At 39.1% G+C, this 15051-nt stretch overlaps 1 long non-coding RNA gene across 3 annotated transcripts in view; it reads right to left on the reverse strand.

Moving 5' to 3' along the window:
* Window positions 1-11401: 11401 nt before the first annotated feature.
* LOC117879523 overlaps window positions 11402-15051 on the reverse strand; it is a 168306-nt gene continuing 164656 nt past the window's right edge. For all 3 annotated transcript variants that reach the window (XR_004646293.1, XR_004646294.1, XR_004646292.1), the window contains exon 4: window positions 11402-13143. This is a non-coding gene — a long non-coding RNA (uncharacterized LOC117879523). The remainder of the gene's footprint in view (window positions 13144-15051) is intronic.

Genomic DNA, 15051 nt, shown 5'->3' on the forward strand with positions numbered 1-15051 from the left:
CAGGGATGCTATGATCTGTTACAGCTTTCATTAACTATTGAATTATTTTGAAAATACTTTTAGTAGGATTAATTTCTTTTGGTTTCCTTCTTATTTTCCTGGAGCACAATAGAAAGCTGACTAAAATGAAACCTTTGAGGAGTGTTTCATCATTTGAGATCTAGGTTAAGTTAAAAAAATTGAAATGAGTTGACTTATAGTTGTTTAGATTTTTTTTAAATTATTTTATTTTATAGCAAGTATGGAATTAGTTTGAACTTGTCGTTGTCTTGGCGGGGAAAATAAACATTAAATAGAAGCAAAGTCAATCACATTTGAACATTTGCATTTTTACCATTGAGTGTGTTTACCTGAATTATCATCTTGTAGCAGACATCTTTGCTTTGCTTTGATCTCATGCTACCAAAGATATTTTACACGAAGCAATCATTAAAAACCCCACACACAATTATGACAATTTCTGAAAAGCTCATCAATTAATATAAGGTGCAGGGGCTTTTCAGTTTAATTTTAATGTGCTATAGTGTAGAATTAAAAAAATAATGAAGTGTTTTAAAGAATCCTTAGATTTTTACTTCCTCCTAATATAGCAGCAAGAGATGTGTGCTTGATGTGAAAAATGATGGTGAAAGGGACTAGATTGGACAACTTTTAGGACAAATAAGGTACCGAATGATGAACCAATAGGGTACTGTGTGCTATTGAGTTAATAGAAATAAAACGTTCTTTGAGACTTGTGAGTCATTAATTCAAATGCTGGTGTAAATATGGTTTAGTTCATCATCACCTCTTTAAATTATATTTATGTACATTTCCTGCATACGACTTCTACTGCCTTGTGTGAAATGCCATTGACTGAGCTAGCATTTTCATTTATATAAACAGTATTTCCTGTGTTGCCAGAAGATGGGAGAAATAGTAATCTCTGGTTATCAGTGATACAGATGGGCCATAGAAAAGTCCCATTAATTTCAAATTAGCTTTCTGAATAAGTTTAAATTAAATAATTTCCTGGATTCCTCCTAATATTTGCATGATTTTTATAATGATGTATACATGTAATGCACTATTAAACATCTTTTTAATCCTAAAATAAAAGGTCTGATTTTTAGCCAGGACTCAATCCAGCCTCTAATACTATGGGCATGATGGCATCTCTTTAGACACCTACCTGTCTTGTTTGCCAGTGTAGTTAGGTATATAATGGGTGCGGGTGCAGGCATAACTGAATATTGGGGCTGACCCTGTGTGTGAATGAGTGTACAATGCAATATTTCCAAATTGCAATTGCACAGCTGTCTGGGGAACAAACAATATAAACTTGCATATACTTTCCATGTGCAGAAAAATAATTGCACATAAAGTGGTGACTTTCTTTATATTTCCATGCTGAAGACAGCATCTTTGCCTGTCAAGGGAGTATCAAACCCTATGCTGAGAGAAAAGAAGTACAAAAAAAGTGGGGAGGATGTCATCTTAGGCGACCGTTATGTACAGATAGAAGAGGCATTTTTCTTGTGAAGTAAACTGTACTGTTGGAAGAATAAGAACACAGGTTTCATAGAGGGTGTAATCCACTCTTCTGCATGGCCACTGTACCCAAGATCGTCTGCATAGTCCCTATGCAGGTGAGAAGTGGTGTGGAGGATCCACTGCGCCATGGGTAAATTGAGCACATAATCTTGACTTTTTCAGGGTGGACAGTGCCAATAAAGGGATCAAATTAGTGGCCTATGATGTAACACTCGCACACAGGGGAATAAAGTGATGAAAAGCGCATCCTCACTTTTCTGCACCCACACTGTGGATAGCAGCAGGGGGCACAGAGGAAGGGAAGGAGTGACCATAGTAAAACTCCTACTCCTTATGCAACACAGATGGGTAGGAAGTGGAAAGATCCTTGGGTCAATATTCTCAATGCACCAGACAGTGCAACTGTACCAGCACTCTTGCGGCTGTTTGATGCATTAGGCGTAGGGGCTGGTGCAAGGTATGTCTCAGCTGGAGCAGGGGGAAATCTAGGGGCAGATTGTGACTCTGAGTCACCATCTGTTTCATAGGCTGCTCCTGGTGGGGTAGAACACAGTGCTGCCTAATTCACAGGGCTTGTGGCAAAGCCACAAATTGAGCCCATAAGGATTTGCCTAAATTCCATCTCTGGATTCATGCTGTCACCATATACAGTGAATGTGGCTATTGCTAGCCCAGGACTATTTTTTTAAAAGAACTACCTTCAGTCAAATCCTCCCTTAATGGCTTTATGCAGTGTGATAAAAATAGTCACAATACCAGGCAGCATGCTCACTCCTCAGAAGTTACACAGCAAAGTAAAAGATATAGCAGGTAAGGACAAAAGCTGTTTTTAAAATAGCCAAAAATGTAACCAATATATATTTCTAAAAATGTGTAGAAAAGGCAAGCCCCCTACTATGTTTTATGTTCTGCATCTGGAATGTGCATAGCAAGCAACTTTGGTTACACTGATATGCACAGCCTCACTTGGGCAATAATTTTCAAGGGATGAACTGAACAATATTTCCACTGTTATGCACAAATCAGATGTGCACATCATTTTCTTTTAATTATTAGAAATTAATGTATATTTATTATGGTTAATACAAACCAAATTCCATTCTTTAATTCTGTTTGAGATAACCCTCCCACACTATATTAGGCCTTTGGCAGTAATACCATGGTGATGAGGATGATATAAATATCTACATAGAGACTCAGATTTTTTTTTTTTTTTGGTTTATACATGACGATATTGACAGAAGAAATGCAGAATCTTCTTCCATGTGTGAACTCTTTAAAATAATCTCTCACTTAAAGGATCCCTGGATAAATGATCTGTCTGTTTTTGTTTATAGTGCTTATGAAAGGAGCCAGATCAACATATCCTTGGAAATTAAAGCCCTCCAGTTTATATAGGAAATAATCATACTGCTGCTTTGCAGGACTAGCTCTTTCATAGCAGGTTAACATTGGGTTGTCTCCCTTTGGTAGTGGAAGACCTGGAATGTTTCCTTGACCCCATCATCTGAGAGTATTAGTGCTTCAAACACAATAGACACTGACTCTCTCTATTTTGGGACATCAACAAATGAATGAATGTGTTGTGTTGAAAGAGTTTTTTATTGTTAAGCTGCAAATCCAAATTATTCGTGGATATAATGCACTGGTGGAGGCTTTTTATATGTGTGAAGAAGCTGAAATATTGCTTATTTCAAATAATTGTATTATTTTTAATATTGCATATTTAAAGTACTCCTTTTGTGGGGAAAAAAGGAGTTTTCTTAGCAAATAATTCTACAATGCTTTAATGGCTACATTTTGCATCTAGGTATTCTCCACATGCACCCTCACTTTGCAGATGCAAACTCCTGCATGTACTCTTGAATAATTCTAACATCTGTGCCCACACAAGCGTTAGAATTTACACTCACAGAAATGAAGCAATGGCATTTTCAAAACCCATCTGTCCACTACATGAAAGTGCTTGCAGGTGGTAGACTAATGCAACAGTATGTGCAGGTATTAGCACATGCAAAGTGTGTGCACATGTATTTGCATGTGCAATTTTGCACACACACTGCTGGAGGTTGAAAATCCAGCCCTAAATATAAATATTTTTACCATGTCACTTAGAATTCTTTACTGCTATACCTCTGCATTCCGTGGGCTATATTTTCATCACATAATCTTAATTTCCTTCTATGGTCATTTGCATATGCATATGATGTCATTTAGTGGTGAGACCGCCTTATACGTCAGAGATATCAGGTAGCTAGATGTCTAAATGGTACAGTTGTATCTACAAAACGGTGGGTACAAAAGAAGGGAGGCTGTGTTGAGGCCGAGATGAAAATCAGATTTTCCTAAGATTTAAATGTGTGTGAAATCCATCTTTTGTTGGTGTGTTCATGATGAAAAAATGTTTGTTTTCATTTTCTGGAAATTAGTGATATATGGAAGACTGAATATAATTTCCCAGTTCGAGTGTAACAATTATGTCTGTGAAATTTCACACTGAATGGCTGGCTGTCCTGATAACTGATGAGATGCAGACCTCATAAACAGGAAAAACTCCACTGACGTTCATTATGTCTAAATTCAGTGCATAATCTTAAAGTAGGAGGTAATCCATGCACAAAGTATTCTCCTTGTATCAATGAAGGAAATAATGAAATATTGGCTTTGGATTTATGTTTTCTTATTGTCATATCTGAATTAAAAAATCAGTCATTTTAGGACAATGTGAATTACTTCTTAGCCCATCGTCTTTTTCTGCTTGCTACAGGAGGAAAGCCTTGGGTCTGTGTGAAATGTCCTTATTCACACATGGAACTCCCACTGGAGTCAGTGGGAGCAATGGGTTGACAGCTACACATTGGACCTGATTCTCTTTTGCCTTGCTCCTTGTGCAGCCATTTACACCCATGGAAAGGGAGTGTAAAGTGCTACAATATGGGCTATGATGTGTCACACACAGGATTATGACTTCACTGCAGGATAGGATCAAGCAGGAGGAGGAGCTGGGCTAACAGGGACACTATTTTTCAAATACAAATAATTGAAATATTAGCAAAGGGAAATCAGGAAATGATTTGCTAAATAAATTGCTTTTTGTATAGTCTTTTTTTTGTAAAGGGTAGTCCCTCCCTATGAAAAGGACTCCTTCCACCATTCATATGGGAGTTCTAGATGCAAAGTAGGGCACTGAGTGTAGTACCAGTATGCTACCATAATAGGTGCATTACAGATGCCTACAGAGTATGACTATTTGCATGCCAGCTGGGAAACCTATTCTATAGCCTATAGTGGCTGAAACAATGAAAGGGCTGGGTTGGCTTGTTCCATCTGAAGCCAATTTCTGTAAAACAAAGTAACAGAATCTGTTTTTTAATCTTCTATATTTCTATTTCCATTTCTGTTTAGGCTAATACCCACAATGAAATATAGGTACATTTCTTCCAGCTGCACAGTCAATTCCATTTTGGCTAGGTAGCTATGATTTTTCTTCTTCTAAGAAAAATTGGACCAAAAAAGGAATGCCATATTTGGCATGCAGCAATTTAGATGCTGAAATAAACCCTGTCCTTGAGTAGCTGACACTGGAATCTACACATTGAAATGCAAGTGCAGTACACTAGCTTGTCTCTTTTGAATAAAATCAATACGTGCAATATTGACCGTTTCCAAGTATACAGTTCTACAGTTGCTGTCATTATAAGAGCAGTGAGATAAAAAATTAAAGTTCTAACAAATTAAAGGGAAATTTCATTAAACTACAGTCCCATACTTTTTAACCAAAACTTTTGCTGGTGATGTTCTCAATTGTTTTTAATATGAATGAGCTATTAATTTCTTATGTTTTGAATATTTAGGCCAAATAAAGTGTCAGGGATTGGGATGTGGACAGTCTGACCTAGTGATTAGAGCCAAAAGTTGGGCTCGTGGTTAGATTTGGGCACAGGAACTGGGAGTCAGAGCAAGGGGTCAGAGCCAGAGTCAGGAACCAGAAGGCAAGCCACTCATCAGAGCTGCAGTCAGAAGATGAACAATGGCGCAGGACAAGAACAAGGCAGGAGCAGGTCTGGAGAAAGGTTTAGAACAAAGCAGGCACAGAAGAGATCACAGCTACAGGCAGAAGCATTGAGCAGACAGTGACTATCAATGAGCTTAAATGCAGACTGGTTGGCTCCTTGCAGCCAATCAGTGGGCCAGACAATCAGGCAATTCTGCCACAGCCTAGCTGGATTTATTAACTGGCCTGAGGGCTGAGCCAGCTACCCTCAGGCTCAGCTGAGGGAACTCAAGCCTGTATATCCTGACAGAAAGGTCTGTTTCCTCAAACATTTTGCTATGCAAACTACACAGGAATATTTCCATCATATTAGGTAATTCTCTATCAAATATACTTGTGATTCCAAATGGTCTGGCAACATTTCAGCAGAATGTAACCGAGAGAGTCAGTGTTAACGCTGTGTAGGGTTTATTGTTTCCTGTGTGCTCTAAAGCAATCAATTCTGCAAATGTTCTTCAAAGAATACATCTAAAATGTTACTTCATTAAACATCTCCTTGGCCCTCATTCTATTTTCCACTTTGAATTGCCGTATTTAGTTTTGAATGACCTTTTATAGCAGTAAGATTTTATTAACTCTTTGATCTACTGGCACCTAGATGAAAATAACAGTGAGAAGGGAAAAACAAAAATGCATGCTTTGTAGGTTGCCTTATACGGAGAAGAACATGAAAAGGAAATAAGGTATCTCAGTAAACAGATTAGACATTGTTTGGTGTTTCCTTTATCCGCTTAGCATGTTGATGATCAATGTCATACACCAATACATGTTTGCTTTATGGCTTTATGATAAATAAAATAGGGCAAATTTTACTGTCTGATCCACTCTTATAATTCTCATTTACGAAGGGGGCCGTGCACATGTATCTGAGGTGAGACTTTTTACACCCAATAATAGCACAAAGATAAATACAAGTATAGGGCCAGATCCTAGCATTATTACTCATGTGAATACTCCCTACACAGTTGCATAGGGTTAGATTGGCATCTTGAGTAAAGAGCAGCATACATTTACAGCAGTGGTGGGCAACCTGCAGCCTGTGGGCCGCATGCGGCCCATTAGGGTAATCTGATTGCGGGCAGTGAGACATTTTGCTGACGTTGACCATCCACAGGAATGGCCCCCTGGTTTGCCAGTTCCCAGCCAATGGGAGCAGTATGAAGCAATGGGCTAACAATTTCCCCCTATCCTTTGTTTCCTATCTTTTAACTAGTTACTCATTTATGAGAGGACCTTTCCTCTTATCCCATGACTGCTTAATTTGCTTAAGGGCCTTTGATGTGGGACCTTGTGAAAGATTTTTGAAAGTCCAAGTACATTATATCAACTGGATCACCCTTGTCCACATGTTGGTTGACTCCCTCAAAGAATTCTGATAGATTGGTGAGGCATGATTTCCTTTTAGAAAAACACTGTTGATTCTTCCCCAACATATCATGTTCATCTTTGTGTCTGATAATTCTGTTCTTTACTATATTTTCAAACAATTTGCATGGTACTGTAGTTTGGATCACCTGTAATTTTCAGGATTGCCTCTGAAGCCTTTTAAAAAAAATCAGTGTTACATTAGCTATCATGCAATCATCTGATACAGAGGATGTCTTAAGCGATAGGTTACATACCACAGTTGTTAGTTCTGCAATTTCATATTTGAGTTCCTTCAGAACTCATGGGTGAATACCATCTAGTCCTGGTGACTTATTACTGTTTAATTTATCGCTTTGTAGTAAAACCTTCTCTACTGACACCTTAATCTGGGACAGTTCCTCCGATTTATCACCTAAAAATAATGACACAGGTGTGGGACTCTCCCTCACATCCTCTGCAGCGAAGACCGATGCAAAGAATTAATTTAGTTTCTCCACAATGGCCTTATATTCCTTGAGTGCTCCTTTGGCACCTCAATCGTCTAGTGGCCCAACTGATTGTTTGACAGACTTCCTGCATCTGATATACTTATAATTAAAATTGCTGGTAATGTCACACTATCTGGAGTGATTCAAGACCATGAGTGCCAACCTCAGGTAGAATCTATAATTTGATTTTACCAACCCAATAACAAGTGTGAACTCCTAAACCAATATGACAGTCTTACCATGGAGTCACAGACAGTCCCTTTGGGCATTTTAGTCTATCTAGCCTCCAAGCCAGATGGACTTAGTGGTAGATGGTTACTACACACCAAAGATCACAAAATGTTGAGGTTGCCATAGGTGTCGACTTCCCCTCTACCTGGGGGGTGCTCAACCCCACCCCTCTTCCCAGGCCCCACCCCTATTCCACCCCTCCTCCCTGCCCCCACCCGCCCCTGCTCCACCCCTCAAACTCCCGTTCCACCTCTTCCCCGCCTCTTTCCACCCCCTCCCCCGAGCATGCCTCATCTCCACTCCTCCCCCTCCCTCCCGGAGCCAACCTTCATGGCATGAAACAGCTACTCACTGTGGGCAGGAGGCACTTGGAGGGAGGGGGAGGAGTTGGTCAGTGGGGCCAGTGGTGGGGAAGAGGCGCTGGAGAGGAGAGGGAGGAGCATGGCTGCCGGTGGGTGCTAAGCTAATTTTTCTTCATGGGTGCTCCAGCCCTGGAGCACCCACAGGGTCGGCACCTATGCAGGTTTCTCCCAATCCCAAGAGACTGGTCACTTACCCCAGGTCAATTTGTACCTAAGATCTCACACCAGAGACAACACTTGTAGCCAATCCTATAGTACGCTATCTAAGGATTTATTACCTAAGATAAGAAATAAGAGTTATTACAAAGTTAAAACAGGAAAACATGTATGCACAGATGAGTTACAGTCTATGGTTTCAAAAAGTGACAGAGTTGTAGTAATCTGTCAGCTCTGAATGTCTTTTTGGGCTAATCCTGGTTGACCCTGGGGATCTCTGCTTCCGTTTATTAGCTCCATTTCTGTGAGAGTCCAAAAAGCAAAAGAGATGAAAAATGTTCCAGTCAGATATTTTTGTTTCCTTCTTCCAGAATTCAACCTGATGGGACAAGCCCTTTTGCTCCTAGCCTCTTCTAGAGTGTAAAGGGACAATTAACAAAGTATTTGTATTGTGGTGTCCCACAATGGCCCATTTTCTTTTGCTAGGCCTTCTTGATGGGCAGGAGATGATCCTTCCCGAGTGACGAACAATTTTTACAGTTACAAAGCAAAAACTTAAATATTACTTTATTGCATGTGATAAAGAAATTATATGTGAGATTAATGCATGCAACATTGTACAAGCATGTCATAAAGTCTAAACACATTGGTATAAGTTCAATACCCATCTTAACCATACTAACACACTGGTGAAACAGACAGGTTTCCAGCAATGGATTTGTCAGTGCGTGGCTGAGGCCGAAAGCCTTGGCAAGAGCTAGCATCTACTCTGCCAGCATCACAGTTAGTTTTTGTGTCTTTTGCTCTTCAAATTCTTTTTTGGCCTGTCTAATTATACTTGTACACTTGCCAGAGTGTATGTTCCTTTCTATTTTCCTCAGTAAGATTTGACTTCCAATTTTTAAAGGATGTCATTTTGTCTCTAACTGCCTCTTTTAACTTGTTGTTTAGCCATGGTGGCATTGTGTTTTTCAGTCCTCATACTGTTTGTTTTTTTAATTTGGGGTATACATTTAGTTTGAGCATTTTTTTTATTATTATTATTATTACAGCATTTTTTAAAAGTTTCCATGCAGCTTGCAGGCATTTCATGCTTGTGACTGTTCCTTTTAAATTTCTGTTTAACTAGCTTCTGCTTTTTTGTGTAGTTCCCTTTTTTGAAGTTAAATGCTACTGTGGTGGGTTTCTTTGGTATTTCCCCCCTTATAAAGATGTGAAATTTAATTACATTGTGGTCACTATTACTGAGCGGTTCAGCTATATTTAACTCTTGGACCAGATCCTGTACTTCATTTAGGAATAAATCAAAGATTGCCCCTCTCCTTGTGAGTTCCAGGACTAACTGCTCCAAGAAGCTGTCACTTATGGTGTTTAAAATATTATATCTGCATCCCTTCCTGAGGTGATGTGTACCCAGTCAATATCAGGATAGTTTAAGTCCCCCACTATTATTGCATTGTCTGTCTTTGTTGTCTCTCTAATCTCCCTGAGCATTTCACAATCACCGTCACCATCCTGCTGAGGTGATCATTAGTATGTTCCGATTGCTGTACTTTTATTGTTCAAGCATGGAATTTTTATCCATAGAGATTCTATGATATAGTTTGATATATTTGACTCTAGGCTTTCTTTCACATATAGTGCCACTCCCCCATCAGCACGACCTATTCTGTCATTCCTACATACGTTGTACCCTGTTATTACCATGTCCCATTGATTAGCATCATTCCACCAAGTTTGTGTGTCGCCTAGTATATCAATATCCTCATTTAATACCAGGCACTCAAGTTCATTCATCTTAGTATTTAAACTTTTAGCATTTGTATATCAACACTTATAAAACTTGTCAATATTTTGGTGTCTGTCTTCAAATGATGTAATTGGATGGGACTCCTTTTCATTTTGACTGTTTCTCTTCACTTCCTACCTGTATTTTATCAACTTCTATCCTCTCTCTATACTAGGATATAGAGCATCCCCTTTAATAAATTCTCCCCTAAGGGATGGCTCTGTCCAAACCATGTGCTCCTCTGTATCTGTCGGCTTTTCCCCAGCCCTTAGATTAAAACCGCCTCTAGAACCTTTTTAATTTTACATGCCAGCAGAATGGTTCCATTCTGGTTTAGGTGGAGCCCATCCTCCCTGTATAGGCTCCTCCTCTCCCAAAAGGTTGCCCAGTGCCTAATAAACCTAAATCCCTCCACTGAACACTATCGTCTCATCCATACAGTGAGACCCTGTATGGTCAACATACACAGCCATGCCTACACCTATGGATCATTCTTCCTTACCCCTTACTCATGCCCTTGTTGGGAAGGCCCTGCGGGCAGCTTCTGCATTTATTTTCAGAAGAGCCAGAATGGAGGCAGCCATATTCCATTGTGTGCTCCTGACGTAACACAGGCTTGTACACTGTTTTTTCTGAAATGAATGTATGTGCAAGATACACCGGAATTTAATGCATACTTTGATATAAAGGTAGAACTTCAGTATGTTCTTTATATTGTATCAATATATATTGCCCGCATCAATAAACATCATTATGTCAAACTGGTTATCTTGTGCATTGTGTATCTTACAAATACTTTACTTAATGTCATCTGTTACAGGGGTGGCCAAACTGTGGTTCGTGAGTCACTTTTACAGTTAAAGTGCAGGTCACAGAGCCCCCGCCCCCATCCATCATTCTCTACCTACCAGACTGGTGGGGGGAGCTCGGGACCTCTGCCTTGTAGTGGGGTGGTGGGATAGGGGCTTCTGCCCAGTGGGGAGGAGGGTCTCAGGGCTACAGCCTTGTGGGGCACATCTACTGGGGTTCGGGGCTTCAGCAGGAGTGGGGCTGAAAGCCCTGAGTCCCTCCAGGTGTACCCCATCTCTCGAATTTCTGAAGATTCTTGTATGCAGCTCAGAGAGTGAGTAGGTTTGGCCACCCCTGATCTGTTATATCCATATTTAATGCCTCCATCACTGTAGTATCTATCCTATTCTATATAGGTTCATATATTGAACTCATCACCATAATATCCAGATGCATTTTCCATTTGATAGCTCAAGTTCAAAATTGTCATTTTCTCAAAATCAGGACTACGTATACCAACCCCCCCCGCCTTCATCACCAAATTAACTTCCTGCAAAAGACCAGAGATGGGTTAAAAGCCTGGGGACTCCAGGACTTCAGTTAATGAAAAGTCTGACCAGAGAGATGTATGCACTTTATTTTATTACAAAATTTGGAATTATACATATTAATTACACCACCAGTTAAACTAGACTGGTGGAAAAAATGTTCAGACAGACAATAGTAAGAAAAATTATTTAAGGCTCTGTTACACTCATAAAACTAAGCTAAAGGCTCAACCTTGAAATCCATATCAAGACAATTGACTTCTCATTGATTTCAATGGAAGTTTTATCTTGAATTAGGAATGTAGGATTGATCCCTAACAAACCAATTACATTTCAACATATAGTGAAGGCAGAAATATCAACAAAAATAAAATTCTGTTGACACTATTTTAAAGGTATTTATTAAATACAATTTTAAATATATTTTGATTGAAAACCATGAGTATAAGAGATATATTGTGATTGCTGAACATGTGAAACAAAAAGCATAAATATCAGAAAAGGTAAAATATAATGTGAAAGAAACAGAGAGAAGACAGAAAATTCTGCAAAATCTTTTAAGGAGTGGTAAATATATATTTTCTATAACCATATTTTTCTTGAACTAATAAAATATAATCTTAAAATATTGGAAAAGTCACACTTCACCTATCAGCAATGAATCTGGTATGTTTTTCCTGTTGATTGTAATTTTAAAATTATAAAAAATGAAAAGGTTTCTAATGAACCAACTTCAATTTCCTTGGTATCTATTTGTTTATTACACCTAAGAGATGTCGGTAAACAACTGGACTGATTAAAATGGCCATATTTAAAATGACACAAAATGTCCTCCACCCATTACGTATCCCTCAGTATCATATGCATGTGTAATGCCAACAGACCCTTGTCATCAGTGGGCAGGATTGAACCGTGGATCTCTGGAGCTTAGTGCATGAGCCTCTACCACATGAGCTAAAAGACAACTGGCTCTTAGCTAAGGTTGTAGAGAAGACTCATTTTACCTCTCTCTTTAAGTGTTCTCAGTGCCATTAGATGGGACAGAACACCACACCCAGAAGGTGTGTGGGTTACACATGCAGGTGTTTTATTTCTTTGGCTGAATGTGCACATGTGTGTGTGTTACGGGTCCTATTCCCCTTTTGCTTACATCACTGTTTTACCTAAGTCTAACTCCATCTGACTTCAGCAGAGTCACTCCTGTTTGAAGGCTGCTTCCCTGCAATCAGATCTGTGTGGGTTGACTTTTATGCCTGTCTGGACCTCCACTTAAGTCAGTGGGCTCTGCACAGTCCCCAGGTACTGTTCACACATATCTGACTACCAAACTGGGGCCTTATATTTCTACAAGATGAGAGTCAGGCCTTAGGACTATATCTGCATTGGGAGTGGCACACCTGATATATGAGCCTTTGAGAGTTTAGCTCCCAGAGCTAATGATAAATCATCAAAAATAAAATTAAAGCAACAATCCAAATAGAATAAGATAAATATTATTATTACTGTATTATTGTTTATTTTATGGGAGCATCTAGGATCCCCAATCATGGAGTAGAACCTCATTGTGCTGCATGCTGTACAGGCCCAGAACAAAAAGACATCCCCTGCTCCACAGACCTTAAATGTTACATTGCAGTTAAGTACAGCTATTATGGTACAGATTGGTAATAATTATTTCCTTCAAGCTAATCTGTAATATAGATAATCAAGACCAAGCTTTTCTTTTGGTTTCAGAATATTTCATTCAGTCAAAGCTCTGGAATTGTTCTTCAAAAATCCACGTCATTGTTAACCAGCCTCCATAAAAGAGTTTAAGAAACTTCATCTGTAAAACAAAAGAGAAAAAAGTTAGCATTTTACCCTTTATTACACAAAAGACAAATACTGTGAAGTAAATTACTTTTCCCCACAAGTGAAATAACTGATTCATGGCTAAAGTGTTCTCTCTCTTCTTGCTTTCTACTTCATATATTTAGGAAAGAAAAACACCCAACATCTTTATTTTATTTTTTTACATAAATGTGTGGAAAACCTTTACTGATGCTGCTGCTAATGCTACAGAATTTATATAGTTACTTATGGAACAAACAAAAGGATGGAAAATGAACTATACAGTACTTCTTTACTTATCATTTGAAAAAGAAAAGAGAGGTGTTCAGAATGCTAAAATTTTTGATTGACTAAAATGTTGTCTATCAAAATCTCCTCCAGTTAATTCTTTATTCCAAAAATAATTTAATACAAATATGTTGCTGCAATAGGAAATGTCTAAGTGCTGGAATATAATAGCTTTTGTAGAACTAATAACCTTTTCCACAGTGATGGTATATAAGATTAATTTCATAAATTATCAGTACAGATAAAATTATTTTATTTTTCTTAGCATCTGTCCAGCAGAAAAGTAGCTTCATTGGTTTGTGGCCAATAGAGACTCTGTGAACCTCTGTGGCTACTGTGACTTGTACACTGCTCCCTACTCTGAGAGGATATTTCTTTATTGGTGGTAGCTTCACAATGCTGTTTCAGACATTATCCACTCAAGACTGTCCCTTCCCCCGGGAAAGTCACAGACGCCACCAAGTCTGATTGCAACTGGGCTCATTGGGAAATGCACTGAGTATGATTAGTGTGTTTTCTGACTTTCAAAGATGGAGGCAGGTTCTCCCTAGCTGATTGACATTCCACTTCATCCCTGTCAGTCACTCAGGAAAAAGAAAGGGCCCAAGCAAGTTGCAGGCACCTCTCATCCAGACAAGGGAACAAAAATTTGAGGGGAGACTGTTGGAAGTCTTTTTCTCTGAGTCTCCCATCATCTGATTCCTGCAATTTGGTTTGGCACCTCCCTATCTAATTCTTTCAGGCCCCCATTTCCCCAAAACTCGGAGTGGTAGCGCTCCCTTCCCACAACAGAAGGGGATTCTTTAACAGAAAATTGGTCTGTCTCCCCACTCAATAAAGCTGTGCATTGGGGTTACTCCGTCCCAGCCTCCTACAGGCAGCACAGTCACAGCAAGGGGAGACAGACTGACTGAGTAAAAGGAAATGTAGAGTACAGGAAGCAGGTTACATTTACAGGAGCTTTCCACAACGCCCAGTACTGCACAGAATGGGTGGTACAGCATTTGTTTTGGTTTTCGGGGATTGGCCTTGGATAGACTGTGAGCTGGTTTTATTCCTGCATAGTTTGGCCAGAGGCAAATCCAGCACTTGTGGCCTTGTATACAGGCAGGGTTTGGAATGCTGTAGTTACCCTGTGCAGAATAAGATCCACTTATCCTTTCAGTAAGGTCCTTGTCATAGAAGCTACAATGCATCTTAAAAAGCAAGTATAATTGTAATGCAAAGCTACAGTTTATATTTCCTTAAAACTTACTACATGCTACAAAAAACTCCCTTTTTTATTGTCATGTTAAAACTGATGGTGGGTTTTATTAGCTTGCTCTTGGAAAGGCCTGTCTTGTAGAAACTCCTTTCCTTCCTGTGTGCTTGTCTTACTTCTCATATTGTGTCACATTAGATAATTATCAGCCCCAAATGAAGCTCAGAAGTTTTGGTTTTTTCTTGGTTTTGGTTCTCAGCCTGAATTTCAGTTTGAAATTTTCATAACTTCATCCTAAAACTTCAGAGCAGAACTCAGTCCAAACTGCTAAGTTTAGCTTTATGTCAAGGTGAATAAGCTTTGCACCTGTTTACGTCTGAAACCATAAATCAGATCAGATTTAACTGAAACAGG

The sequence above is a fragment of the Trachemys scripta genome, chromosome 6, assembly GCF_013100865.1.
Source record: "Trachemys scripta elegans isolate TJP31775 chromosome 6, CAS_Tse_1.0, whole genome shotgun sequence".
Lineage (NCBI taxonomy): Eukaryota > Metazoa > Chordata > Testudines > Emydidae > Trachemys > Trachemys scripta.